The 26610-nt window shown below is 47.6% G+C and overlaps 1 protein-coding gene and 1 pseudogene across 4 annotated transcripts in view; both read left to right on the forward strand.

Annotated features, from left to right (window-relative positions):
• Nucleotides 1-24855, forward strand: LOC144578311 (uncharacterized; annotated as a pseudogene). Its single transcript, XR_013523802.1, has one exon. The product of XR_013523802.1 is annotated as an uncharacterized LOC144578311 (transcript).
• The window catches only part of BBS9 (Bardet-Biedl syndrome 9), a 749186-nt gene that overhangs the window by 589507 nt on the left and 133069 nt on the right, over nt 1-26610 (forward strand). The gene's annotated exons all lie outside the window — the stretch shown is intronic.

A 26610-nucleotide genomic window follows, 5' to 3' on the forward strand; every position in this document is an offset into this window, starting at 1 on the left:
GTATGCCAGGGCTCTGGAATGCAGCTCTTCCTGCAAGGAGGACCATGGTCTTCATGGGAAGAACAGGACCTGAGGAGGTAAGATTTGAACAGCATGGCTGGGTGCTAGCTTTGCTGCTGAGGGAAATGGTGGGCACAGAACCCCCACGGTGGGCGAGCTGGGGTGTGGGTGTGGCTGTGGGCTGGTAGGTGACTCTGCCTGGAGCATAGCAGGGGTGGGGAGGAGACCAAGGAGGCAGGAAAGGTAGTCTAGGGGGAGGGGGCCCAGAGTTTTCAACACCAGCTTTAGGAATCTGGGACATACGTACTGGCCTTTGCTATTCAAAGTGTGGTCCTGAAACCAATGGTATTCTTGGACTCGAAAACTTGCTAGACAGGCGGAAGCCTGGCCCCACCCCAGGCCTGCTGAATCACAACCTGCATTTTAACAGGACCCCCAGGAAATTTCTATCCCTCAAGCACTGCTCTTGGCTAAGAGGAAGCAAGAACAATTTTTTAGAGCTGGGGGTAATGTGATGGGAGAAGTGTTTGGGAATGAGCCCCTGAGTGGTTAGAGAACAGCCGCTTGACAGCCCTGCAGCAATGTAGGCGTGAGCAGCGGGAGTGAAGCCAGAGGCCAGGGAGAACAGTCTTTCCCCACCAGCAGCAGGGACGGAGATGTGTAGCCTCCACCTCAGGTGGCAGGAATCTTGTTGGTGATCAGCCCAGATGTCGTGTGTTCTGCAAGTGGACATCGCGGCATCTGTGTTTTTGAAGTCAGATTTCATTGCTGTGGTTTCCATGCCTGACCCCCCGAAGTTCTTGCTCCTGTTGCCACAGGGAGCCGGGAGAACAGGGAGGGCTGCTGCCGGTGCCCTGCAGCCACACAAACATGCTCCTGCTCGGGGCAGAGCCAGAGCTGCTGGGAAAGACATTTCGGAAGTGTCCCGTGGCTGCAACAAATTGTTCAAATCTGCACTGGAGCACCGCTGTGACCTGCCGTTCTCCATCTTAGGGCAACCAGCTCCTGAAACTGGAAACTCCCCAGCAACTCGTCACCCCACCCCGCAGGCTCTCCTTGTGGTGGGGTGGAGGGGGTTTGTCTGTAATGCCTGGCCTCTCTGTCCAACCACGGGAGCCTTGCCCCCTGGGTGGCACAGACTCAGTTTCCCATGCATCTTGCCCCAGGGAGGACATGGGGGTTCCTTCCACAGAGATGGTCAAGAATAAGCAAGGCAGTGGTTTGACTCTGGGATCCGGTTAGATCTGTGTCTTTGGGCAGCAAGAGGCTGGGGGACGTGGGGAGAGGGATCAGCTGGAAGGTTCTAGGGTCCTCAGTTTTGAAAGGTGACATGACACCGCGGAAAGGGCATGAATTTAGTTGTCAGGGCATCGCTGCCTTTTCCAATCAATGCTGTTTGGCCACAGCAAATCCATGAGCATCTCCGAGTTTCAGGCTCCTGTCTAAAATGAGGTGGTAATAGTTTCTCGAAGGTGGTGAGGCCCTGAACACACTGCCTGGCACATAGATGGCTAACCAGTATTTTCCTACCCTGCCCTTCTCTGAAGTTGCTACCTCTCTCCTGCTGGGGTCTTGCAAATAAACTTCTGAATTAAATGGTTCCTGCCTGGTAATTTGTATCAGTTGAGGGGAGACAAGTCTGGAACATGACATTCTGAATTTGAAGGCTACATTTAAAATAAATGTAACCATTGGCTGAAACCAAATTACTTTCTGGAATGGAGTCTTTTGGGGCTTGAGTTATCTGATGGCAAATGGGCTCTCTTAGGACATAAATGCAATTTAAAGCAGTTAGTTCTAGTGTCTACAGTTTCAACATTGCCCACTGCATTCTTGCTTCTACTCTTCACTTGCCAAGTCAACCCACAGTTTGTCGGTCCAAACACTAATCTCTGATCAGTCCCATTTATTCTAAATGTATTCTCACATAATAGGTTCTACACTTCAAGGTATTTTCTGTTTGCTCTCTGGAGACTGAGAGGTAATCGGTTGTGGAAAGCCTTCCACGAAGTTTTCCTCTAATACAGACTTGGGGATACAGAAGCTTCCTCGAATGATTGGTCAGACTCACCTTTTCTCAGGACCATAAAAAGATATATTTTTGTTTCCAATCCTGAACACAGCGTAACTCACTCCTCGTTTTTCCTGGGAGATTGTGGTAATATGGAAACACCTGGCGGGTCTCTGGGAGTAAAACGGCTATGGGGGGATTCCAGGTCTGACTTAATCAACATTTCTCAAGATCCGTAGACCAATAAAACTGTTTGCATTCTTACTACGGTTCCACCAGCTGCCGTATTTCTCTTAGCTGGCTGAAGGTGTCGCTGCTCAGAGCAGTTCATTTGTCAGGTTGAGAGAATTACAATTCATAGGACCTCTTACTAGCGCTATCTCAGCTTATAAATTTCACGAATCACAATTTACTGCGGTGCCCCCCACAGAGTCTCCTATTAATACATGGTGGCTCATCAGCAGAAGCACGTGTCTATGGCTCCCTTGGACATAGGCTTAGGGTCCTGGAGCAGCCTCAGAGGCTGCATGTGGCCGACACACGAACGTAGCTGGGCTGGCTCCCGCAGCCTCTGTCTGAGTCTCCCTTCACTTGCAATGACTCTCTGCATGGCCCGGTTTCTTGTTTTCACCTCTGCAGGGATGACGTGCAAAGGGGACCAGACACCACCTGTGCATGTCTGTGTTGTGGTGTGGAGGGCCGGGCCGTAGGAAGATCTTAATTCCTTCCAAAATCTAGATTTCTCCCTAAGTGATTTCATCAACCTGTGGGTATAAACAGAGTTGATTAATAATGCAAACCTTTGGTTCACTGACTGTCTTCCTTCCCGGCCACCAGCACCTCAGCTAGAGCTTTCTGGAAGTCCCTGAGGTTTTTCACGTGCTGTCAGAAGCGAGTCCAGTTGCCCAAGTGGTCAGGTCGGCTCCTCCAAGGCATCTTCCATTTCCTTCCTTCCCCTGCAGTGGCCTCTTCTGCGGGTGTGCGCGGCTCCCGCTGGGCACGCTGTGTACTCCACTCTCTCTGTCTGCTCCCGACACCCAAGTCCCAGCTACAGGGTGCACTTTGTTCTCCCAAATCCACATGTGAAACCCTAGCCCTCGGTACCGCAGAACGTGACTGTATTCGCAGAGAATGTCTTTAACATGTAATTAAGGTAAAAGGAGGTTGTTAGGCTGGGCCTTAATCCTGTAGCACTGATGTTCTCATAAGGAGAGGAAATTTGGGCCCAGGCACTCACGAAGGGAAAGACCACGTGAAGACACAGGGAGAAGACTCACCTGCTAGCCAGGGACAGGGGCCTCAGGAGGAACCAACCCTACCTTGGAAGAAGTTGACACCCTGATCTCAGACTTCCAGCCCCTAGAAGGGTGAGAAAATATATTTTTGTTGTTGAAGTCACATGGTCTGTTGCTCTGTCATGATCATCCCAGGAAACCAATACAATCCCCTGCCAAGAAATGTCTGGCACCTTCGTGATAACCGAGCTGGGTGCTGGTGGATGCCAAGTCAGGGATGACAGCTTGCAGCTTCTGCTGATGTTTGTGCCCTCTGAGAGGAGCCCCCAACCCCGCTGTTTGTGCCGGTGTCACTCAGTGTCTGTGGAGTAGCCCAGGGGTCCCCAACCCCCGGGCCATGTATCAGTACCAGTCTGTGGTCTGTGGCCTCTTAGGACCAGCAGGAAGTGAGCAGCGGATGAGTGAGAATTGCTGCCTGAGCTCCATCTCCTCCCAGATCAGCTCAGCCACGGCATTAGATTTTCACAGAAGCGTGAATCCTACTGTGAACGGGACATGTGAGGGATCTAGGCTGCGTGCACCTTATGAGAATCTAATGTCTGGTCTGAAGTGGCACAGTTTCATCCAGAAACCATTGCCCCTGCCCACCTAGTCTGGAAAAATTGTTGCCTTCCCTCCCTGCATGTGCCCTGTGCTCTGGTCACCCTGGACTCAGTATCCCAGAGGCAACCATAACTTTTAGTTAGAGTGAGAAGCTGGGGTTGCTCAGGGACCTGGGAATCACAATGATCCTATGGGGTGGGAGCTGGAGCCATGGAGGAGATGGACACTGACTGGAGATGCCACTTTTGAGGCTGAGAGAGGAAATTCCCTGGCTCCTCCCTTCCTCCCACCCTCAGGCTCTTATCAGTGTCTCTTTGGCTGAACTCCTCTGAGAACTAGGGCAGCTGGGAAAACACAGCTTGCAGGGGTCAGCCCCTGCCATAGACAGCAGAGCAGGAAATGGATGAGGAGTGGTGCTGGGGGCAAACAGGCCCAGGACTAGGGTTTCTTTCATAGCTGTCTATTAGTTTCTTGTGGCTGCTGCAGCAAATGACTAGACACCTGGGTGGCTAAAACAGCAGGCACTTATTCCCCTACAGTTCTGGAGGCCAAAAATTCAAAATCACGGTGTTAGCGGGGCCGCACTTCCTTCAGAGGCTCCAGGGAAGGTCCTTCCGAGCCTCCTTCAGGCTCTGCTGACTCCAGGTGCGCCCCAGCTGTGGCCGCATCGCTCCAATCCCTGCCTCCTCCCACACATGGCCTTCTCCCTTCCTCTGTTTGTCTCTCCTCTGTGTGCATCTTTTTCTATGTGTCATTGGACTTACGGCCCACCCAGATTGCTAAGGTCCCTTATCCAAATGAGGCTGCACTCGCAGGTTTCAGGTCCTCCGTGTGCATCTTTCTCTATGTGTCGTTAGACTTAGGGCCACCCAGATTGCTAAGATCCTTTATCCAAATGAGGCTGCACTCGCAGGTTTCAGGTCCTCCGTGTGCATCTTTCTCTATGTGTCATTGGACTTAGGGCCACCCAGATTGCTAAGATCCTTTATCCAAATGAGTCTGCATTCCCAGGTTTCAGGGCTTAGGATGTGGGCATATATTTTGGGGAGTCACCATTTCGCCCACTGCAACCTCCTTAATTTTGCTCAAGCTGTTCCTTCAACCTAGTGTCCCTGACCCTTCTCCACCTAGAACAGTCCCTCAAGTCTCCTCTCAAGCATGAAACTTTGCCTGGGCTGTGTGATCAGACCCACTCACCACCTCTCCTGGGTCCACATGGTTCTCTGTTCTTGTGGATGGCACTTACGGCTTTGAGAGTCCACTGGCAGCTCCTCAAGGGCAGAGCAGGGCCTGTGGCCTCTGCTCCAAGGGCCAGTGTCACACCTCAGTTCTTTTCTCCTATGAGGACCAAGGCCTTTTTGTCTGGGCTCTAGTCTTCTCTTCTTGTCTTGGGTGAAAACAGTTTCCTTACACCGCCCTGAGCCTCAGGTGGCTCTGCCCTGTATCTGCCGCACACTCGCTAAGCCCCTGGTAAGTCTGGGATTTGTCTCCAGTTTGAAACTCCCTCCTTCCTGGACCTACATCACACATGGCTGCCCAGAGCTGTCCACATTAAGAAGTGCTGCTGTTGACAAAGTCTTTTCAGAAACAAGCATGGCCAGGACCAGAAGTGGGGAAAGCAACGTTCAGTGGGCACAGTACTTCGTGTACGGGAATTTGATCTGGAATCAGGATAAAGAATGGGGCTATGCCCTTAAAATTTATTGAAAGCTGATAAGTGCTTTTCTCTAGTAAACAATTATTGTACTTTGTTCTACTAAGTATTTTCAAAGCCTCCTAAAGTCCTGTAGAGATAAGCATTGGTTACCTGGAACACTCGGGAAATGGGGAGCACTGTTCTTTTAATTTTATGGTAACCTGAACCCCCTTTTGGGTTTTAATTCTTGATGCAATTTTGCCTTAACTGCATATATCTTTTCTGTTTTAGAAAGCAGAACAAATGGGATGCATGCTTTTTGCTCATGCAATAGAGGACGAGATGTAGCTTTGGACATTGAGCTGAGTAATCTTGGGTGATAAACCTTAATAAAATATTAACCAGGTGCAGTGGCTCTTGCCTATAATCCCATGTCTTTGGGAGGCTGAGGCAGGAGGATTGCTTGAGCCCAGGAGTTCAAGACCAGCCTGGGCAACATATATACCTATACCTGTACCTGTACCTATACATACAAAAATTAGCAAGGCATGGTGGCTGTAGTCCCAGCTACTTGGGAAGTTGAGGCAGGAGGATTGCTTCAGCCTGGGAGGTCGAGAATGCAGCCATGATCATGTTACTGCATTTCAGACTGGGCCACAGAGAGAGACCCTGTCTAAACAAATCCTTTTTATCAACTTGTTTTTTGGGGTTTTTATTTTTCTTTTTTTCTCCAAAAGTGGAGGACAGAAAATAGCCAATTAGGTGAAGCTTTCTTCTGCTGATGTCTAATTAATTTTGGCTTTTCTTCTGAAGTGCTAAGAATGATTTCTGAGCAGTAATCAATTGCATCTCCGTAGAGGACAGAGAGTGTCATAAACATTGCCATGGACAAAAGTTTTGGCCCCTCCTCTATGTTCCTTCTGTTTGGGACTGGTAGTGTTAGGGGTGTGTGTGTGTGTGTGTGTGTGTGTGTGTGCGCGCGCGCGTGTGTGTGTGCAGGTGCAACTGAGTCAGCCTAAGGTGAATACACCCTGCAATGGAGTGAATGGGAAAAGCAGTGGATGAAATGTCAGAAAGCCAGGGCTTTTTGTCCTTCTCGTTATTGCTTACCAGTGCTATGACCTTTGGCAAGCACACTTAGCGTGTCTGTTTTCTCATCTAAAAATGGGAGTAGTCCTTATCTTAACCTGCCTTACGGGATTGCCATGGGAATGCAATCAAATGGTTTGGAAATGCTTCATAAATAAAGCACTGGACAAACTTCCTATGGTATTACTATGACACCAAGTTCTGGAAAGAAAAGATGAGGGTTTTCCCGAGGACCGCTCTTGTCATAGGTCTCGTTGCCATTTCTTTCCCAGCACTGATCCTGCTTTTCTTCCGTCTGGTTTGTGCGTTGGGCTGATCACCTGCAGAATGCATCAGGGCCTCATCTCCAGCCCTGCTCCTCCCTGTCCCTTGCCTCCTCTTTCTGCAGCCAGTCCTTCCCTGCCAGCCTGCTCCACCCTGGTACACAGCCATTTGTTCCAGGAAGAAGCTAAACTCTGCTCTCTTTCACCCAACATAAAACCTTGATGTCTCCCTTGAGTCAAAAAAAAAAAAAAAAAAAAGAGAGAGAATTAGACGCCAGAGAGACACTATATATAGTTTTTCTTTGGCTGCTAGAAAAGATAAGTGTCTGACAGGAGACAGGAATTGTTTGCCTATAAATTCGGTGCCAGCAGGTTTATCGCTGACCGCTGTAGATTATGTTGAGTGGAGTAATCAGAAGGAAGAGTGGGAGGCTACAATAACACGGCGACAGCGGCGATCTGGACTCCACAATCAAACCCCCCTTGACTCATGCACTCTGGGTGGAAAGTACTTATGTTACAAAACAACAGGAGGTCCTGGCCCCGAGATACTTCTGTGTCTCACGGGCAGTGAGGCGGTCCCTCGCCAGTCAGATTGGTAGGCTCCTTGGCTGAGTTCGATGTCACCTGAGAGGGCTGGACGGGATAGTGGGGATGGCAGGGGCTTCCTCCCACAGGGCATGGCACCGGCCCAGAGCCGGAATCCAGAGGGCTGCTGAGAAGGGCTGTAAATGCCTGGTGCAGAATAATATTTGGGCAGGGTGTTCCTTGAACCATGGGTGGCGGGTCGTTTTCTATGCTTCCCTCCTCCTGCAATCCCGGAAGCTGCAGGTGATAAATAACATATTCAGTCCCAGTGGCGCCCAGTGTCTTCATGGAGCACCCCGGTTGGCCCCTACCTGAGGTCACCATGAGGGCTGCAAATCACAGTGGAGTCCAGAGGGCTGACGGCAACGTCCATGGACTCTGAGGCCTTATTGCTTGGTTGGTGCTGCTTATGTGGTGCCGTGGTCTAAGGGGTGAGGTCCCCTCCCAAACAGTCTTGTGGATGGCGGGGAGGCACTGGCATGGCCAGGGAGCTCAGTGACATTAATGCTCTGCCAGCAAGCCCACATCAGCTCCAGGAGCCCCCTGCCCCCCCCAGCTTGGCAGTGGGTTTGCTTTCTTGGTAAATTACCCTCAGGAACAAATGGGATAAGTGTCTCTTGATCATGTATCTTACTCTCATTATGCCTCATTTGTGACTCCAGTGGGCTTGCAAAAGGGACAGACTCAGTCCCTAGTCAAATGGATGGTCTGCGTTCTCCATGGGATTCTATGGGGTGAACAGCCTCGGTACTGTAAGACAAGGCCTGGCGTCAGAAGGAGGGGCCCGTGACAGGTGCCTCTTCCAAAAGCCTAAGAGCTGAATTTGTTGCTCACAAACCTCCCAGGTGCTCCTCGCTGTCTTTGAAATGAAGCCTCGCCTCCCTCTCTGAAGAGGCATCAAGGCCTCAGCCCATCTTTCCAGCCTCATCTCTTGCCACCCCCGGCCAGTGCCCTCTCCCCTCCGGCATTGCCCACATTCTGTAAATTCCTCAACAGTTCAGTGTCTGAACAGGACTCCTGCTACTCCCCTTTGGCTCAAACCCCTTTCTTTCTGGTGAGCTTCTGCTCATCCTTCAAAACCTAACTCAAGGGCACCCTTACGCTAACTTTGGGGTCCGTCCTTCCACCTCACTGACACTCAGAAGGACATTGAAATGTTTCCTTGTGCTCGTCAGGGCGGGCTGTTTATCTCCCTAGGGTAGGGTTTATCGTCTGGCACCGCAGGAAAACACCACAGCAAGGCATGTTTTCCTCACTGAATGCTGGGCTCCTTCAGGGCTGAGATCTTGTTCGTGTTACTTTACACGCCCAATAACCAGCCATGCTAGAACCTCAGTTTCTTCCGAACTAAAAGAACGCACCTGTAACAATGTGACAAAACCAAGTGCTAATTGCCACTCACTCACTGAACACCCGTGAGGGTAAAGTGAGGTACTTCACAGAACAGCATGGTCCTCTTCCACAGCACCTTATGGCACATTGTGAATAAGAGTGAGACAGAGTGGCAGTAAGATGGGTGGAGATATGGTTTGGCTGTGTCCCCACCCAAATCTCATCTTGAATCGTTCCCATAAGCCCTGCATGCTGTGGGAGGGACTGGTGGCAGGTACTTGAATTGAATCATGGGGTCTGTTACCCTCATGCTGTTCCTGTGACAGTGGGTGAGTTCTCACAAGATCTGATGGTTTTATAAGGCGCTTTCCCCACTTTTCCTCAGCACTTCTCTCTTGCCTTCTGCCATGTAACACATGCCTTTCCCTTTCTGCCATGAATGTGAGGCTCCCCAGCCAGGTGAAACTGTGAGTCCATTAAACCTTTTTCTTTATAATCAGCAGTGTGAAAACAGGCTAATACAGGTGGAGTTGTGGATGAGAGCAGGGGAGAGGAGGCTGAAGATACGTCTTGTGGGAATAATCCTGTGCCCTTGTTTTGATTGTGTATTTTATCTTTCATCAGAATTTCTTAACTTTTATTTTCACTCCCAGTAGTGTAATTGCCTGGCTGCATGCCATCGCCAAGGGGAACAACATTGGATTGACAATCAAGACCTCCAGATTCCAATCCTAGCTCTGCCATGAACCATAAATCGTCTTTGTTAGGGTTTCCTCCCTTGTGAAGTGGGCGACTCAGTCCAGTACCATCTTGCTGACTAAATAGTTTTGCAGGTAATGAGACCAACTGAAGAGTACTAGATGGAGCCCATCACTTGCCAGCCATTTTGCTGGGATCTTTACATAGCTGACTTTTGAAGCTCACTCATGGCTATGTGGTGGACTCTCCATCATTATCCTCATTTTGCTGGAGAGGGCTCCAAGGTACAGAGGGTCTCCCACGGTGAGGCATTGCCTAAGTAGCAGAAACTGTGAAACTGTCATCCGAAGTGGCAAGATGAGTTTGCATTCCCACCAGCAGCAAGGAAGCATTCCTGTTTGCCGGCATTGGCATCAGTGCGTTGGATCCAGCCATTCTGAGGAGTGTGAAGTGGCATCTCATTGTTGTGCATCAGGGTGTGATTTGGGCTGAGCTGTAAGTGTAGAGTCAGGCAGATATTCTCTGCCTATTGTACCTTACTTGTATTTTGGACACAAGGAGGCACCATTTTCTGCTGCTTTTAAGCGTCATGAAAGGGCCCATGATCTCCGCAAAACATTGAAGTACCTAAATGGCATGCGGTTGCCAAGTTTTGTTCATCTAATTTCATCAACAGAATTTTCCTCTAAATGGTCTAGGAAGGTGTATGCTCCCTACCCTAGAAAGCATAAAACCACTACTGCCAACGCGATCTTTTTCAAATAGAATCTGATCATGACAATCTCTTCAGAGCCTTCAGGCTCTTCATCAAAACTCCAGTCAAAACCAAGATTTAAAATGAGAATTTCAAGGCCCCTTATGATTCAGTTCCCTTATACATCTCCTGCTTCTTTCACTCTTCTCTCCCCCACACCACCTCGACTCCCACCAAGCTGCAGCCACCAGTGGACAGGCTGGAAGTAGCAGAGCTTCCTGTTAACGCAATATCCATGCCGTCTGTGAGCTCACTGAACTAGGCACGGTTTCTCCCTATCTAAGGGATTTCCCTACATAGTTTTCTTCTCAGCCTGGCAAGCTGTTTTATTCTTGTACACCTCGTTAAGATATTATTTCTTTTGCAAAGATTTATCCAACTCTGAAAGCAAGTTCTAACTATTCTCTTCATGGTGGGCATGGCTAGTTGTCCAGTCCACATTTCCCCCCGTCTCTTCTTTCTCATTTTCTGCATTAGTCATGAATTATCCATTGCTACTTAACAAATTAGCCCAAAACGTCATTAAAAGAGCAGTAATCACTTATAATCTCATACCATTTCTGAGAGTTATGAATTGCTATGGTATGAACTCTTTTGTCTCCCCAAAATTCATATGTTGAAATTCTAACCTCCAATGTGATAGTATTAGGAGTTGGAGGCTTGTGGAGGTGACCAGGTCATGAGGGTGGAGCCATCATGAATGAGATTAGTGCCCTTATAAAAGAGACCCTCTTGCCCCTTCTGTCATGTGAAAATGCAGCAAAAAAGATGGCTGCCTGTGAACCAGGAAGAAGGGCCTCACCAGACACTGAATCTGCTGGCACCTTGATTTTGAACTTCCTAACTTCTAGAACCATGAGAAATAAATTTCTGTTGTAATAGCAGCCCAAACAGATGAATACAGAAATCCAGGAGGGGCTTAGTTGGGTGGTTGTGGCTGAGGGTCTCATGATATGGCATTGGGTTCCAGCTGGGGCTGCACTTATCTGAAGGCTTGATGGGGCTGGAGAAGCTGCTTCTAAGATGGCTCGAGCACACAGCTGATGTGTTAGTGCTGGCTGCTGACAAGATGCCTCAGTTCCTCACCACGTGGACCTCTCCATACAGCTGACAGAGTGTCTTTACCACATGGACCTCTCCATACAGCTGACAGAGTGTCTTCACCACATGGACCTCTCCATACAGCTGACAGAGTGTCTTCACCACATGGCGGCTGGCTTGTCCCAGATCTTCCTGTTCCACTGATCTCCAATTTTGTTCAGTGCAGCAATGCGCCCACTTTATAAAATTGAATTCCCAGCTTACTGGTGCCTGGTGGCCCCATGACATCATTCTAGCCGATGAGGTGTATGCGGATGTCTACTGGGTGGAGCTTCCTGGACAGCTCTTAATTTCCTGGTTAAAAGAGACAGTCTCACTTGGTACATGCCTTTTGACCTTCACCATTAGCTGTTTTTCATGCCCACAACCCACATTGGATGTCTGGATGTGCAAGCAGTCACTCGTAGGTGTGAAGATGAAAGTCACAAATGAGGGATGGTGGCGGGGAATGAGGAAGGGAGTTCGAGACCTGATGGTTTAATGGAGCTTCTGGTGCTCCCTCCCTGGACTGAATACCTAGCTCTGCACTTTCTGTTATTTGGGAAAAATGACTCCCATTTGGTTGTGTCCCTGTTTCTTGCTACATGCACCTGGACACAGTCTGAGCCCCAATACATTCCTTTGTCATCTTCCGACTGCTATAATTACACAGCACATCACACTGAATTTTCATTCCTTATTTATACAGGTTTCTCCTCAACTCTTCACTGGAATACTTGAGGGCAAACATTGGGTCAGACTTAGCCTTGTGTAGTACGTTTTATTAAATTGATGTTTCTATTTAAAAGGAACTTTTAATAAATTCTTTGAATTTTGCCATCAGGGAATCAGCTCAGTCATTCTACTGGTGATCAGCAAATATGGTCTCATCCTGACTTTCTTTCCCACCAGTGCCAAGACCTGGGTCAGAGAAGAGAGACTTCAAAGGCAGCGGGGGGTGGGGGGTGGGGTGGGGAGGGAAGACCTGTTTGATGTGAAAATAAAGGGAGGGGTCTTTCCTGGGTTGACTACAAAGAAGCACTTCTTCTGTGAAAGTGGCTGCTGGCTCGCCAGGTCATTATTTTTGCCATTCACCTTGCATGGGTCAGAGGACTTGAAGATAGATTCCCGCAGCCAGAGAGTCTACGATCATTGCAAACATGACTTCAACCTGTCACTGCTCCCTGCCCCCTTTTAAGGTCTCTGCCTCAAAGGATAAGAAGAGAAGAGCCGAAGTTGAATCCAGGGTGATGAGGTGACTAGGAAGATGGCTTGTCATTAAGAGAAATAGGTGGTCAGTGGTGGGGGGCGGAGACACACAGCACAGTGGGGTCTCTTCCACATCCCAGTGGTGCTGGGCAGCAGGCCAGCGGGAGAAGTGTCAAGATGGAAGTGATCCCTAAAAATGTGGGGAGGAAGAATCCCCCAAGGGGCATTTCCTGCCCCAGTAAAACAAAGACAGAAAGAGGAGAGGGCTGGACTCTGGGAAATCTCTAAACTTGGGTGAATCAAGAGAAACACATGGGATTTTTAGGTCAGTGGAACTATGCAATTCTTTAGTGCTAGGTGCCTGTCATTATACATCAAAACTGATAGAATGGACAAGAGAAACAGTAGAGCATAATGTAAACTGTGAGCTCTAATAATATCATATCAGTGTTAGCTCATCTGTTATAACAAATGCACCATGCTAACACAAGATATTCATAATGGGGATGTCAGCAGGCAGCGGGCGGAGTTACGTGGAAACTGCACTTTCTGCTCAATTTTTCTATAAACCTAAAACTGCTCTGAAAAATGAAGTCTATTAATTTAAGAAAACCCACAAAAAATACAGAAAGAAAAACGGGAAGGAGAAGAGCAAAAGGAGTTTAGTCTTGAGGCCAAAGGAGACGAGGAGGAGGAGGAAGGGGAGGAACGCTCTGGGCTAATGGGATTGACACCCTCAGGAACCAGAATAGCCTCTGTCAAGCCACTTACTGTGTGTGACCTTGGGGAATTCACTTATTACATCTGTGATGTCTGGGCTTCATCATTCCTGCCTTCATACATCTAGTAATAAGTATGTAAGATATTAGAGTGTTTTCCCCAAACTTGGTAAACATACCAAAATCAGTTGATGGTTTTGAAGACACTGGAATGGTGGCTTTCGAAATAATACTGAACCACACAGTTAGAAACTGACCTGCCTTTCAGTTCCATTTCAGTCCGAATTTGGTAGAACAGAAAGTTTCAGTTTGATGTTAGTGTGACTGCAATGCCTTCGTATCTCATTTTTCACTGTGGTGAATTAGATATACGGTCACCACGTTAACCATTTTTGAGTGTACAGTTGAGTAGCATTAAGTACATTCACACTGTTGTACAATTATCACCACTGTCTCCAGAACATTTATTTTTATTTTTTATTTTTTGAGACAGGGTCTTGCTCTCTTACTCGGGGCTGGAGTGCCGTAGTGTGGCCGTAGCTCACTGCAACTTTGAACTCCTGGCTCAAGCAATCCTTTCACTCAGCCTCTCAAGGTGCTGGGATTACAGGCATAAGCCACCGCGCCTGGCCTGTCTCCAGAACTTTTTAATGAACCCAAAATGAAACTCCATATCCATTAAATAATCATCCTCCATCCCCCGTTCCCCAGCCCCAGACAACCACCATGCTATCAATACTTTCTGTCCCCATGGCGTTGACTGCTCTAGGTGTCACATAGAGATAGAATTGTGTAACACTTGTCCTTTTATATCTGGCCTCTTTCTCCTCAGCGTTAATCTGTGTTACAGCATGTGTCGGAATTTCCGATCATTTTACGGCTGAATCATATTCCGTTGTACAGATTGACCACATTTTGCTTATTCATTCAACTATCCAGGACACCTGGGTTATTTCTGCCTTCAGATTTTGTGAAGAACGCTGCTATGAACATGGGCATACAAATATCTCTTCCATGCCCTGCTCTTCATTTCTTTGTGTCCATGCTCAGAAGTGAAATTGGGGGATCCAATGGTAATTTCATGCTGAAGTCTTTGAGGGCCCTCATACTGTTTCACAATGGCTGCAGCGTCCTCGTTTAAGACAAGGTGTGAATGGACTGTGGGCTCTAAGCCTCGTCAGGAAGTCGTTTCTGGCTAGAATTACAAAGAAAAGGCTGGAAACGTGGTCACTGGAGCGGGGCCCCCATTATGTCCTCCCAGTACCCCAATCCTTGCCTCTCCCATGGGCTGTCGCAGAAGTCTGTGGGCACCTGAGTGCGAGGCTCCGCTGAGATCCTTACGGGGGTACTGGGGAGGAGCTTCCTCCTCGTGGATTGGACAGTGGTTGGAGAGCAGTGTCTGGCATTAGATCCTGGGAAAAGTCTGGCTTTTGGGAACGTGGGAAGGATTGATATTGATCCTCGAGAGTGAGACAGGCCTCTGTGGACTTGGAAGGTCCAGGAGGAAGCCAAGTAGGTGGGGCGAGCCTTCCTCCTCTGGGTGGGAGAAACCAGAGAGCTGACTTTCTCCAGTGGCTCAGGAGTTCACCTTCAGCCATAGACCAGAGTCTCTGACTTTAAAATGTAACAACATTGTTTTGTTTTCACTGAATTTCTTTATACCGATGCCTCTTATTTAAGACCAATGATATTGATTCCCTATTACTAAAAGCAATATGCATTTTTCTTTCAAAATAAATTTGTTAAAATAGATGAATTTACTTAAGAAAAATACTTAGTAAATAACTCAGGGGCAAACACTGGGAAGGTGGCACAATCCTCTAGCCTGAAGTTTGGGACTGAGACATTACATGTTTTTTTCACAGAGTCGTAAAGTTCAAATGACAAAACGTGTGTGGAAGTGTTTTGTGAGCTGTAAAGCACCCTTGGGTGTCACACAGCATCGTTTTCATGATGGAGGCTGCAGGTGTGTGGGCAGAGGGGTGTGGGCAGGTGGTGAGGACTGGAGAGCAAGCTGGAGGTGGAGAACAAGGGGCCCCAGGGTAGGCAGGAGGTTTAAAGGGTTTGTTGGTGAAGGGAAGGCAGACCTGGATTTTTTGTGTTTAAAGAATGGGGACGTTGAGTGATCTCACATGCAGAGGGGCTGCAGCGGAATCTCACCTGACAGCGCATGTGGGCAGCGGCGATGGCCTAGGGTGGCAGTAGAGGTGGGTTTACGGGCAAGACTGGGAAGGGTGTGCCCCTTTCTCAGAGGCCAGGGCTCGCTGGTTTGGCAATGATAGGAGAGAGGCTGGCGTGTCGATGGGTGTCCTCAGTGTCCTCAGGGAAGCAGGAAGTGCGTGGGCGTGGGCAGGTCTGCAGTTCACTCTGGATGGAAGGAAGGCTGCTGGGAATGGAAACCTGGGCAGAATCCTTCACACTCTGGGCAGAGCGTCTCCTGGGTAGAGGTTTCAGAATGCAGATTCCTGGGCTCTCCTCTGCCTCTTCTTCCAGAGGTCCAATGGCAGGCCTGGGAAGTGCCTGTAACACACATTCGGAGAGGAGGATGCTGGAGAAGAATGAGGAGATCCAGTGAGAACTAATGGGGAGCAAGGGTGGCTGGCAGCACTTCGGCTGGAGCTACAGTTCATCAAGGCATTAGTCCACGTCTTTCACAACGTTTTCACTCATTTGACAGGTGTCTATTGGGCTCTGGTACGTCCAGTACTGTGAGAAAAACAAACAAAGGAGGTAGAGCTGTGGGGAGAGAGACAGCGGTGGAGGCCCAGCAGCTGCTCCAGGCACTGCTTCTCCCTGGCAGAGGCTGGACTCATGGCTGCTGCTGGTACTGAGGGGTGGTTTGACTTTGAGGAGTGTGAATGCCTGGGCTTTGGTATCTAGAGACGAAGGGTACAGTTTCAGCCTGGACATCCCGTTTTTCCTGCCAAATCTAGGTAGACAATGACTTGAGTTCTTAAGTCCTTGAGGAGCAGTCCAGGGTCCTGTGTGCTGAACGATTTCTATAACACCAGCTGGTGCTTTTGCTCTGTTAGTGAGCCACAGATGGGAGAGTCACTCGCGAGCCCCACTGCGGCCAGGCCCTATTCTGCTTCCTGTCTTGGGACAACATTGGCTCCCCTGGTTTAAGCTGACAGAGACTTCTCCTGATGTTGGTGCTAGCCATCTTCCAGGTGAGATTAAAACCTAAAACCCACATTTAGTTTGTCTTAAAAGTATCTCACAAGCAACTTGTTTGCTGAACTCTGCATGCTGCCATCATGCCAGGAAATGGAATCTGGGGTTCCAGGCAGGGGCAGGTGACACAGTTTGCAGTTAGTGTTGAGGCTGGAAGACTGTAGGGTGACAGCATTCAGCTGGATGAGTTTCAGAGCAAGTTTGGGCAGCCTTTCCCTCAGAGATTGACGCAAGGCTGCACTCTATCTGCCAGGAGGCTTGCAGGTAGTTGACTGCTAATGTGCTCATATGGAATTTGGGCAACACCGCCTCTTGCCCCCTGTAGACTGTCACCAAGTACACACTCCAATCTTGTCTCACTGGCTTGGTATCCTCCGTTCCACTGAGGTCTTGGTGTCCGTCCTCAGTCTTTCCCTTTATGCCACTCACGGTGTGACTCTTATCCACCTTCTCTTTGGCTATACCATGTTAACTGTTCAGCTGCAGTAGCTGTTGGGCAATTGGAGACTGTCTTTCCTTTGCCTTCCTGGAAAGAGGCCATGATGGTTCCACATTAGGGGCCCTGAGGTGGGAGGGACCTGATGCTTTCACTGGGGGCCCGTGGTACCACCACAACCTGGGTGGGTTTGATGCAGCACAATGAGGTGGATGATGGGACAGGCGGATTGGGTCCTCTGCTGCTCTAGGAGAATCAGTATAGGCTAGGGCAGGGTCCCAGTGGAATGGAATTTCCGCTTCTAAAGGTACTCAGAGGTACAAATCTCACTCTGGAAGGAGCCAGTTCTTGCTCTGCTCCAATTTGCTCTTTAGTCTTTTGGGTTGAGACAAATCTGTTCAACAGAGCCCCCTTGTGGAGAGAGACAATGTACAGCTGTCTATCAAAGGCCCTGAGAAGGCCTGTAGCAAAGAAGCCCGTTTCCTTTCATTCTCCATTTCCCGATATTATTAAGCCACAGATTATCCTTTTCTAAATTTTGCTGTGTACTCCTGGGGGAACCAGTGTTCCATCAAGTACCTTCTGGGAAACACTGTTTTAAGAGTTTAATAATTCCGAAACTTCCCTTGCTCCCCCGCCTTTTTTTTTTAGAAAAAAAACCCTATATTTGGGGCATATGCCCTGTGATTGGTAATCACAATCTTAAAATGAAAAAGTTAGAAGGGGCTGCTTTTCCTTTATTTAGAAGCAGAAGAAAAAATGAGTACATAATTAGCATATGCTAACTGCTGTAACATGCTGACAATCGTAAACTATAGATTTATCTCTCTACGAGGTCGCCGTGCAGTGCAGTTAGTGGGGAGCTCTCCCCTGTGCAGTCATTCAGGCTTTCATTCTTCTCCCACGGTGCAGCTTTGTATCTCCATCTCCAGAATGGGACTTCGAGGTCACCTTGCAGTGGTCCAGCTGGCAGATGGGGGAAGAGAGAGAGTAAAGAAGCCACACACACTGAGCTCCCTGGGCCCAGCAGTGACATAGCCAGCCCTGCTCACATGCTGTGGTGAGACCCTCTGCTGTGCCCCACCTAGATACAGGTGTGCCAGAAAAGGCAGCTTAGCTGTGTGTCCAGAAAACTGAAACACGCATGAAGAATATCTGAGTCCTCTTCGCCACCATGAGAGAAGGCACTGAGTTGAGGTGTCTGAATCCTAGTCTGGGTGGGAAAACAGGAGCCAGCCTAGGAGAGGCAGAGCCAAAGACTCCAGGGTCTTCATGAATGGAAGGTGCCACCTTCAGGGTCTGGGAAGGGACTGGATGTTTTTAGAGAAGTATGGGAGCTGGCTCACACCTATAATCCCAGCACTTTGGGAGGCCGAGGCGGGCAGATCACAAGGTCAGGAGTCTGAGAGCAGCCTGGCAACATAGTGAAATCCCTTCTCTACTTAAAAAAAAAAAAAAAAAGCTGTGTGTGGTGGTGGACGCCTGTAATCCCAGCTACTCGGGAGGCTGAGGCAGAAGAATTCCTCAGGAGGCGGAGGTTTTAGTGAGCCAAGATCGTGCCACTACACTCCAGACCAGGTGACAATGCAAGACTCTATCTCAAAAAAAAAAAAAAGAAGCATGGGGAATAAAGAAGGAAAAGTACACAGATGAACATAAATTCCAGAAGCACGTAAGGGTAGCAGCTGTCTGTAGGTAACTTCCATACCAGGGAATCATTGTCATTTCCTTTTTAGTATATCTAAATAATATACATTTACCTGAGGGGAAAAAAGCATTTCTTTTGAAGCAGGCACAAGTCAGGAAAGAATTTACTTTTATTAGCTTTAGTTTAGTAAAGTATTTTTGTTCCACTGGTCCAGGGCTTCTAACTCGTATGCTACCAATGGTCTTCCCACACCTTGGGGATTGGGATGGGGTGGGAATAAAACCCCTCAACAGTCTCCTCTGGCTCTGGAATCTCCTCAGTTTTTCTGAACAAGTCATACCAACCTCATCATTTTCTGTGTGTGCTCTAATACAAAAAACTCTGGGAAGCTCCACATGATCTCAGTATCAGTGACTGCCAAGGTGTGGGGTGGCACCCACCGTAATGATTCACGATCAACCCATCCATTACTATTTTATCTCTTTGCACTACGTGTTGCATAAGTGCTCAAGAAGAAGGATACAATCAAATCAGAAATAGTTGCAGAAAATGTGACAAAGGAAAAATAAAGATTGGAAAGACCACAGGGAGACGAGAGAGGCGTCGGGTTGGTACCCAGGAAGGCATGTGGGATAGACTTGAGCTAATTGCACATTCCACAGCATCAATCAGATAGAAATAAACTGGATATTCAGAAGCAGCCTATTCGTCTCACTAAAAGAGGTCCTAGAAAAAGACGTGTTTTATGGTGATCCACGTACTCCACAACATTCTTATAGAGAATATAAACACACACATCGTGGGCCTCATTTTCAGTGTTCTTCAGTGGACATTCAGGGCAAACCCCAAAGTTCAGGCTGGAAAAAGTAGTTTGGGAAGGGGTGAAGGTGGGGCCAGGAAGGCATCTATGTGAGATGATGGTCAGCATCCCGGGAATCCATAAAATGTAAATAAAAATGCTACACTGCTTCGCAGCTCTCGGATCAGCAAAGGTTACAGAGACCAATTCCGCGGAGGAGTGATGACTCATACCTGGGAGGCTGTGTGGGAGCTGGTACCTCTGATATTACTGAATCGACGCAACCTTCTTGCACAGCAGTTTGGCTGTATAAAAACACATTAAAACACCGATGGCCTTGAGGAAGACTCTTTCTAGAAAATTCACTGAAGGAAATAATCAGAGGTGTGTCCAAAGATGTGGTTACAAAGATATTCATCGCTGCATTGTTTCTAATGTCTAAAATGAGAAAACGGGATTAAAGGAATTGCAGTTCATCCATGAAGTAGGATAGGCACTAAAAATCATGTTGAAAAAAAGCGTGAAAATAAACCCTGTTGGATGACTTTTTACTGACATGGAACTGCATTTATAACTAAATAGATGGGACAAGCATATTACTGTGCAATGCCACTTTAAAATGTGCATAAGTACACACACATCCTAGAATTATATACATTAAAATGTACATGGCGGTTTTCTTCATAACGTGATATTTTGAGTAATATATGATACACAGTTTTTCATTTTTACTGTTTCCTTTTCCTTGTGTTTATTTTCTTAATTTTGACACTAAGAAATAAAAATAATTTTTGTTTTTTTCTTTATTATTATTTATTTTTAATTGACAAACATTGTAAAACAAGACAGTCCTCAATTTATGCTGGTTCAACTTAAGATTCTTGACTTTATGATGGGGTGAGCACAACATGAGTACTTACCCAACCATTCACTTTCAGTGCTGTAGTTCATACATTACATGAGATATTCAACGCTTTAAAAAGTGCCTTGCAGGAGATGGCTTTGCCCGACTGCAGGCTAATGTAAGTGCTCTGAGCATGTTTAAGGCCGGCCAGGCTAAGCTATGATAAAACTCCATTTTTAAAGTGAGGGTTAGGGGCTCATCATTTTTATACCATTCAGAGTCTCTTCAAAACGATAATAGAGAGCAGAGGAGCAAATTCTCCGTGGTCTTCCGTGAACCACACTCTCCTCAGGAGCGTGTCTTGCACTGATGCAATGCCATCGCCTCCGTAACAGTTTGGGGTGGAATTTTCCATTTAGGTTATTATACCTGCTTCCTACAGGAATGACTTTCAAGCAGCAAACCCCATCCTCTCTGTTTGGGGACCGTCATCTTTTTCTCCTTCCATCCAACTTCAGCAGCTTCCTCGCACGGTCACGTTCCGATCCTTGTCAGTTCCAGGAACTTCTCCATAGAAAACAAACGTCCCACCCTCGAACTTGTCCTCTTGTCCTCTCCGGCCTTCTGTTCAACACCCCGTCCAGCTTCAGTTGCTGTTAGAATTAATGGTGACCTTTGACCAGCTCCCCATACATACGTCTTCTCTTCATCCATCACCTGCCTCCTGTCTTTATTTTCCTTATTGTTCAGTTCAGATTTCATAAAATAAAATCTTTTACGTATTCGATTCCTATGTATTTCTGTCTCTCCAAAATAGAATTAGCAAGACTCCAAGCCCGGATCAACCCATCCTCTGCCTTCTCCTGGCACCTGAAAATTGCCAGAGGAAATCTGCACAACTGTGTCAGTTTTTAACGTTGTAGATTCTGGCATAACAGAATGGAGTGCAGCACACCTACCTTACTATTCCTGAGAGCTCACGCTCCCCACCTTGCCTCATAGTGGAGCTGCCAGATGGAGCCTGCTGCTGAGCCCGGCTCCCACTTGCCCCCAGGCTCATCCTCTGCTTCTTGCTCCTAACCATACTGAGGAAGTGCGCTTGGATCCCGCTCTGCTGCCTTCTTGGAACCTCCTTCAGGTAGGAAGTCCCTCTCCTCCTTCATCTTAGCTTCTCCCCATTATTCCATCCCTTTCAGGATTCAAACGCATCCTCAAGTCTTAAAAAACAAACAAACAACAAAACAAACAAGAACAACAGATCAGCAAAGAAATCCAGCATCAAAACCTATTCGAGAGACCAGCATCCCAGGCCCTCATCCTGGGACTGGCTGAGCTCCAAGACAGGAATCCGACTGCCGAAAGCCTCACTCTGGGGGATCCAGAGCAGCTGCAGAAGCACATCCCATGGCGTCGCTGCACCACTGCGGTGGTGTTGCCTAGTGGAACAGCTCACCCCAGCCGTGACAAACTAGATTCATCCCATCAAAGGTGGAACGGGACTGTTCCCTTGCCAGGGTGGGGTTTCTTCGTGAGTCGGGCACCTAAGGAGAGTTTCAGGATAATTCTGGAGAGGAATATTGGAAAGCGTGAGAGAAGTCTGAAAGTTTTTTTTTAGAAAAGGACCAGAAGCTTCTTTCTGGGTAGCAGACACACTTGAGTGTTACAGTAGAGGGAAAAACACCATCTCTGGGAAGGAGACGCCCCCTCAGGAGGGTGCTGCAAAGGGAGAGTTCCGAAGGGGGAATCTATAAAAAAATTCTGTCTATATGGGCTTAGGCAATGCTTCTCAAAGTGTAGCCCATGGACCACCTACATCAGAATCTCCTTGGGACATCTGGCAAAAAATTTTTTAGATTCCTGGAACCCATTCTATTGAATCACGATCTCTGGGGAGTGTCTGAAAAATCTGCCTTAAAAAGGTCAACTTTTATTTTAGATTCAGGGGTCTATGTGCAGGTTTATTATATGGGCATATTGCATGATGCTGAGGTTTGGGGTAGGAATGCTTCCATCCCCCAGGTAGTGAGCCTCATACGTAAGAGGACGTTTTACAGCCAATGCTCCCGTTCCTCCCTCTGCCTTCTAGCAGTTTCCATGCTCTATCCCCATCTTTACGTCCTTGTGTCCTCAATGCTTAGCTCCCACCTATAAGTGAAAACATGCAGTATTTGGTTTTCTGTTCCTGTATTAATTTGCTTAGGATAATAATCTCCAGCTGCATTCACATTGCTGCAAAGGACATGATTTCATTCATTCCCATTTTATGGCTGTATAGTATTCCATGGTGTATATGTACTGTCTTTCCTTTATCCAATCCATCTCTGATGGGCACCTAAACGGATTCCGTGACTCCACTATCGTGAAGAGTGCTGCGATGGACACACAAGTATATGTGTCTTTTTGGTAGAAAAATTTCTTCTCCTTTGGGTATATACCCAGTGATGGGATTGATGGGTCAAATGGTAGTTCTGTTTTAAGCTCTTTGAGAAAACTCCAAACTACTTTCCACAGTAGCTGGACTAATTTACGTTCTCACCGGCAGTATTGAAATGTTCCCTTTTCTCTGCAGCCTCCTCAGTCTCTGTTATGTTTTGAAGTTTTGATCATAGCCATTCGGACTGGGGTGGGATAGACTCACTGTGGTTTTGATTTGCATTTCTGCTATGATGAGCATTTTTCAGTATGATTGGTGGCCACTTGTATGTCTTCTTTTGAGAAGTATCTGTTCATGTCCTTTGCCCACTTTTTGTTTTTTTGAGATGGAGTCTTGCTCTGTAGCTCAAGCTGGAGTACAGCGGTGCGATCTCAGCTCACTGGAACCTCCACCTCCCGGGTTCAAGTGATTCTACTGCCTCTGCCTCCCATGTATCTGGGATTACAGGTGCGCACAACCATGCCTGGCTAATTTTTGTATTTTTGTAGAGATGGGGTTTCACCATGTTGTCCAGGCTGGTCTCAAACTCCTGACCTCAAGTGATCCACCTGTCTCGGCCTCCCAAAGAGCTGGCGTTACAGGTGTGAGCCACCGCGCCCAGCCTTGCCCATCTTTTAATGGGGTCATTTGTTTTTTGCTTGCGGATTGAAGTTCCTTACACACTCTGGATATTAGTCCTTTGTTGGATGCATAGTTTGCAAACATTTTATCTCATTGTGTAGCTTGTCTGTTTACTTGGTTCCGATTTTCTTGTGCTGGGCAGAGCTCTTTAGTATAATTAGGTCCCACCTGTTGTTTTGTCTTGTTTTGTTTTTCTTACAATTGCTTTCGGGGATTTAGCCTTAAGTTCTTTGCCAAGGCTGATGTTGAGTAGGTGAAATCTGCATTATTAACAGTTCCCTAAATTACTCTTAGGTGTAAAAAGCAGCCTAGACCTTAAGGCATGATTAAGTGATCTCAGAAATTCCATTCTCCTCAGAATAACATTCTGTTCTCTTTTGGAAAACAGAATGAAAAAGCGGAGAAGCTCAGCCTTTTCTACTTCTCTCCCCGGCAACTACTAGGAGAGACCTGAGCACGTATCCTGGAAATGCACAGGCCCTGCTTGCTCTTTGCTATCGGATGTTCTGGGAGAACATGTGTAGGTTCTGACAATGTTTGAAACCTCCTAGTAGGGGCACAACAGTCCCTGGTAACACACACACACACACACACACAGACACACAGACAGACAAACACACACAGACACACAGACAGACACACACACACAGACACACAGACAGACACACAGACACAGACACACACACAGACACACACACACAGACACACAGACAGACACACACACACAGACACACACACAGACACACACACACAGACACACACAGACACACACAGACACACACACAGACACACACACAGACACAGACAGACACACACAGACACACACACAGACACACACATACAGACACACACACAGACACACACACACAGACACACAGACACAGACACACACACAGACACACACACACAGACACACACAGACACACACAGACGCACACACAGACACACACACAGACACATACACATACACACAGACACACACACAGACACACACAGACACACACACAGACACAGACACACACACACAGACACACACACACACACAGACACACACACAGACACACACAGACACACACACAGACACAGACACACACACACAGACACACACAGACACACACAGACACACACACACAGACACACACAGACAAACACACAGACACACAGACACACACACAGAGACACAGACACACACACACAGACACACACACACACACACACAGAGATTCCAAACATGCAAAAAATTCCTGTATGGCCTGGTAGATATGATGTCAGAAAGAAGAAAGCATTGCAATATCTTTTTTGTACTATGTCACAGAACTGCAGCTGGGGAAGGGTTTAACGCATTATTCTCTGCAGGCAAGTGTCCTGTGTCTCTCTCTCTCTCCATCCATTCTTTAAAGGACTGGGGAGGTCATTGGTGGAGCTGGTCAGGGCGGGATAGCAAGCAGGCGGAGAGTGCTCAGGTTGCATTTTAGGGGAAGTTGCAAGGACGGTCAGAGCTGGGCTGGGGCAGGGGGTCTGCAGAGTCACCCACGGAGAGGAAGGACATTGACCCGGCTGCGTCTGTCTGTGGGTTAGCTTCTCACCATGTTCCCTTCTCTATCAGCATTTGTCTTCCCCAGACATTAAGAAAAAACAAACCCAAATAGGATCAAATAGAAGAAAAGGAAGGCAAAGAAAAGGAGGATGAAAAGGAAAATGAAAGACAAAAGAAAGAAGAAATTATTTTAAAAGAAAAAGGAGCTAGAAAGTTACAAGTGAATAAAATTAAAACATTGACAGAAAGGCCAGGAAAAAAAAGTGAGGAAAAACAAAGTATTAGTTGAAAATAAAATTTAAAATGTTTGTAAGATAAGGTACACGAGATAAAATGAGTGATATTTAAAATAAAAGATAAAAGACTTGAAGTTAATAAGGTAAAAGTTTAAAAGCATAAACATAGCGGAGGTAAAATATTCAGATAAAAAAGGCTCGTAGATGAAAAGCTGAAAATGTCAAGCACGTAAGCATGACGACGGTCATGCGCCATGTAACGATGTTTCACTCAACCACAGGACCACACAGACCACGGTGGTCCCGCAAGACTGTTACACAGTGTTTTTACTGTGTCTCTTCTGTGTTTAGGTATCGTAGATTCACAGATGCTCACTGTTGTGTTACACTTGCCTGCGGTATTCAGTGCACAGTCACGCTGTACAGGCCTGTAGTCTAGGAGAAATAGGCCACACCACACAACCCTGGTGTGTAGGAGACGCTACCATCTAAGTTCGTGTAGTGCACTCTGATTCCTCCAACAACGAAATCCCCTAAGGACGCGTTTCTCCAAATGTGTCTGCATCACTAAGCAATGCGTGACTGTAGATGGGATTAGCGGTTGAGTAATTCAGAACCTAAAAGACTAGGAGGAAAATATCAAAACGCTAAGATTTCAAATGTCCTTTAGAGTTGGGAACTTCGGGACAATAACAGGTTTCCTGGTGACTCCTGCAGATTTTCTGGTGGCTTCTGTGAGGGCTGAATCATGGAACCTCCTTACCACTCCACAGCCATGGTTGCAATAGACACTTTCCTGCTTGCAACCTCCTTCCCTCCCTCCCTCCTTCCTTTCCCCTCCCTCCCTCCCTCCCTCCCTCCTTCCCTTCCCCTCCCTCGCTCCCTCCCTCCCTCCCTCCCTCCCTCCCTCCCTCCCTCCCTCCCTTCCCCTCCCTCTCTCCCTCCCTCCCTTCCTTCCTTCCTTCCTCTCTCTCTGTCTCTCTTTTCTTCTCTCCTTGCCTTCTCTCCTTTCTCCTCTCCTCGCCTTCTCTCCTTTCTCTCTGCCTTTATGGAGTCTCACTCTGTTGCCCAGGCTGCAGTGCAGTGGCACAATCTCGGCTCACCACAACCTTCACTTCCTGGGTTCAAGCAATTCTTCCGCCTCAGCCTCCTGAGTAGCTGGGATTACAGGTGTACACCACCATGTCAGGCTAATTTTTTTCTTTCTCTCTCTTTTTTTTTTTTTTAAGTAGAGATAGGATTTCACCATGTTGGTCTTGAACTCCTGACCTCAAGTGATCTGCCTGCCTTGGCATCCCAAAGTGCTGGAGTTACAGGTGTGAGTCACTGCACCTGACCAAATTTCTTTCTTACCTGTGCCCTCATCACTGGGATTTGGTTTGGATTAAGAACCTAAGGTTGATACCCAGGAAAATGACTGAATAGAGCCTACCTCTTTAGCCTATTCTCTGCCCCCGTGTGCCTGGGAGTTGAGCCACACCAAGCCACCTGTCAGGGCGCAGCACTCCCTCCTGCCTCTTTGCCTCCTGGGTTGCAATCCCTTTGCTTGGAATGCTATTCCTTCCTTCTTTTGCTTGCCTGGGTTTTACCTACCTGATAAACCTTAGCTCGAGAATCATTTCCCTGGGAAGCCTTTTCTGAGTCTCAGCACTGCGTGCTCTCC

Source organism: Callithrix jacchus, chromosome 11, assembly GCF_049354715.1.
Source record: "Callithrix jacchus isolate 240 chromosome 11, calJac240_pri, whole genome shotgun sequence".
In the NCBI taxonomy this organism is placed as follows: domain Eukaryota; kingdom Metazoa; phylum Chordata; class Mammalia; order Primates; family Cebidae; genus Callithrix; species Callithrix jacchus.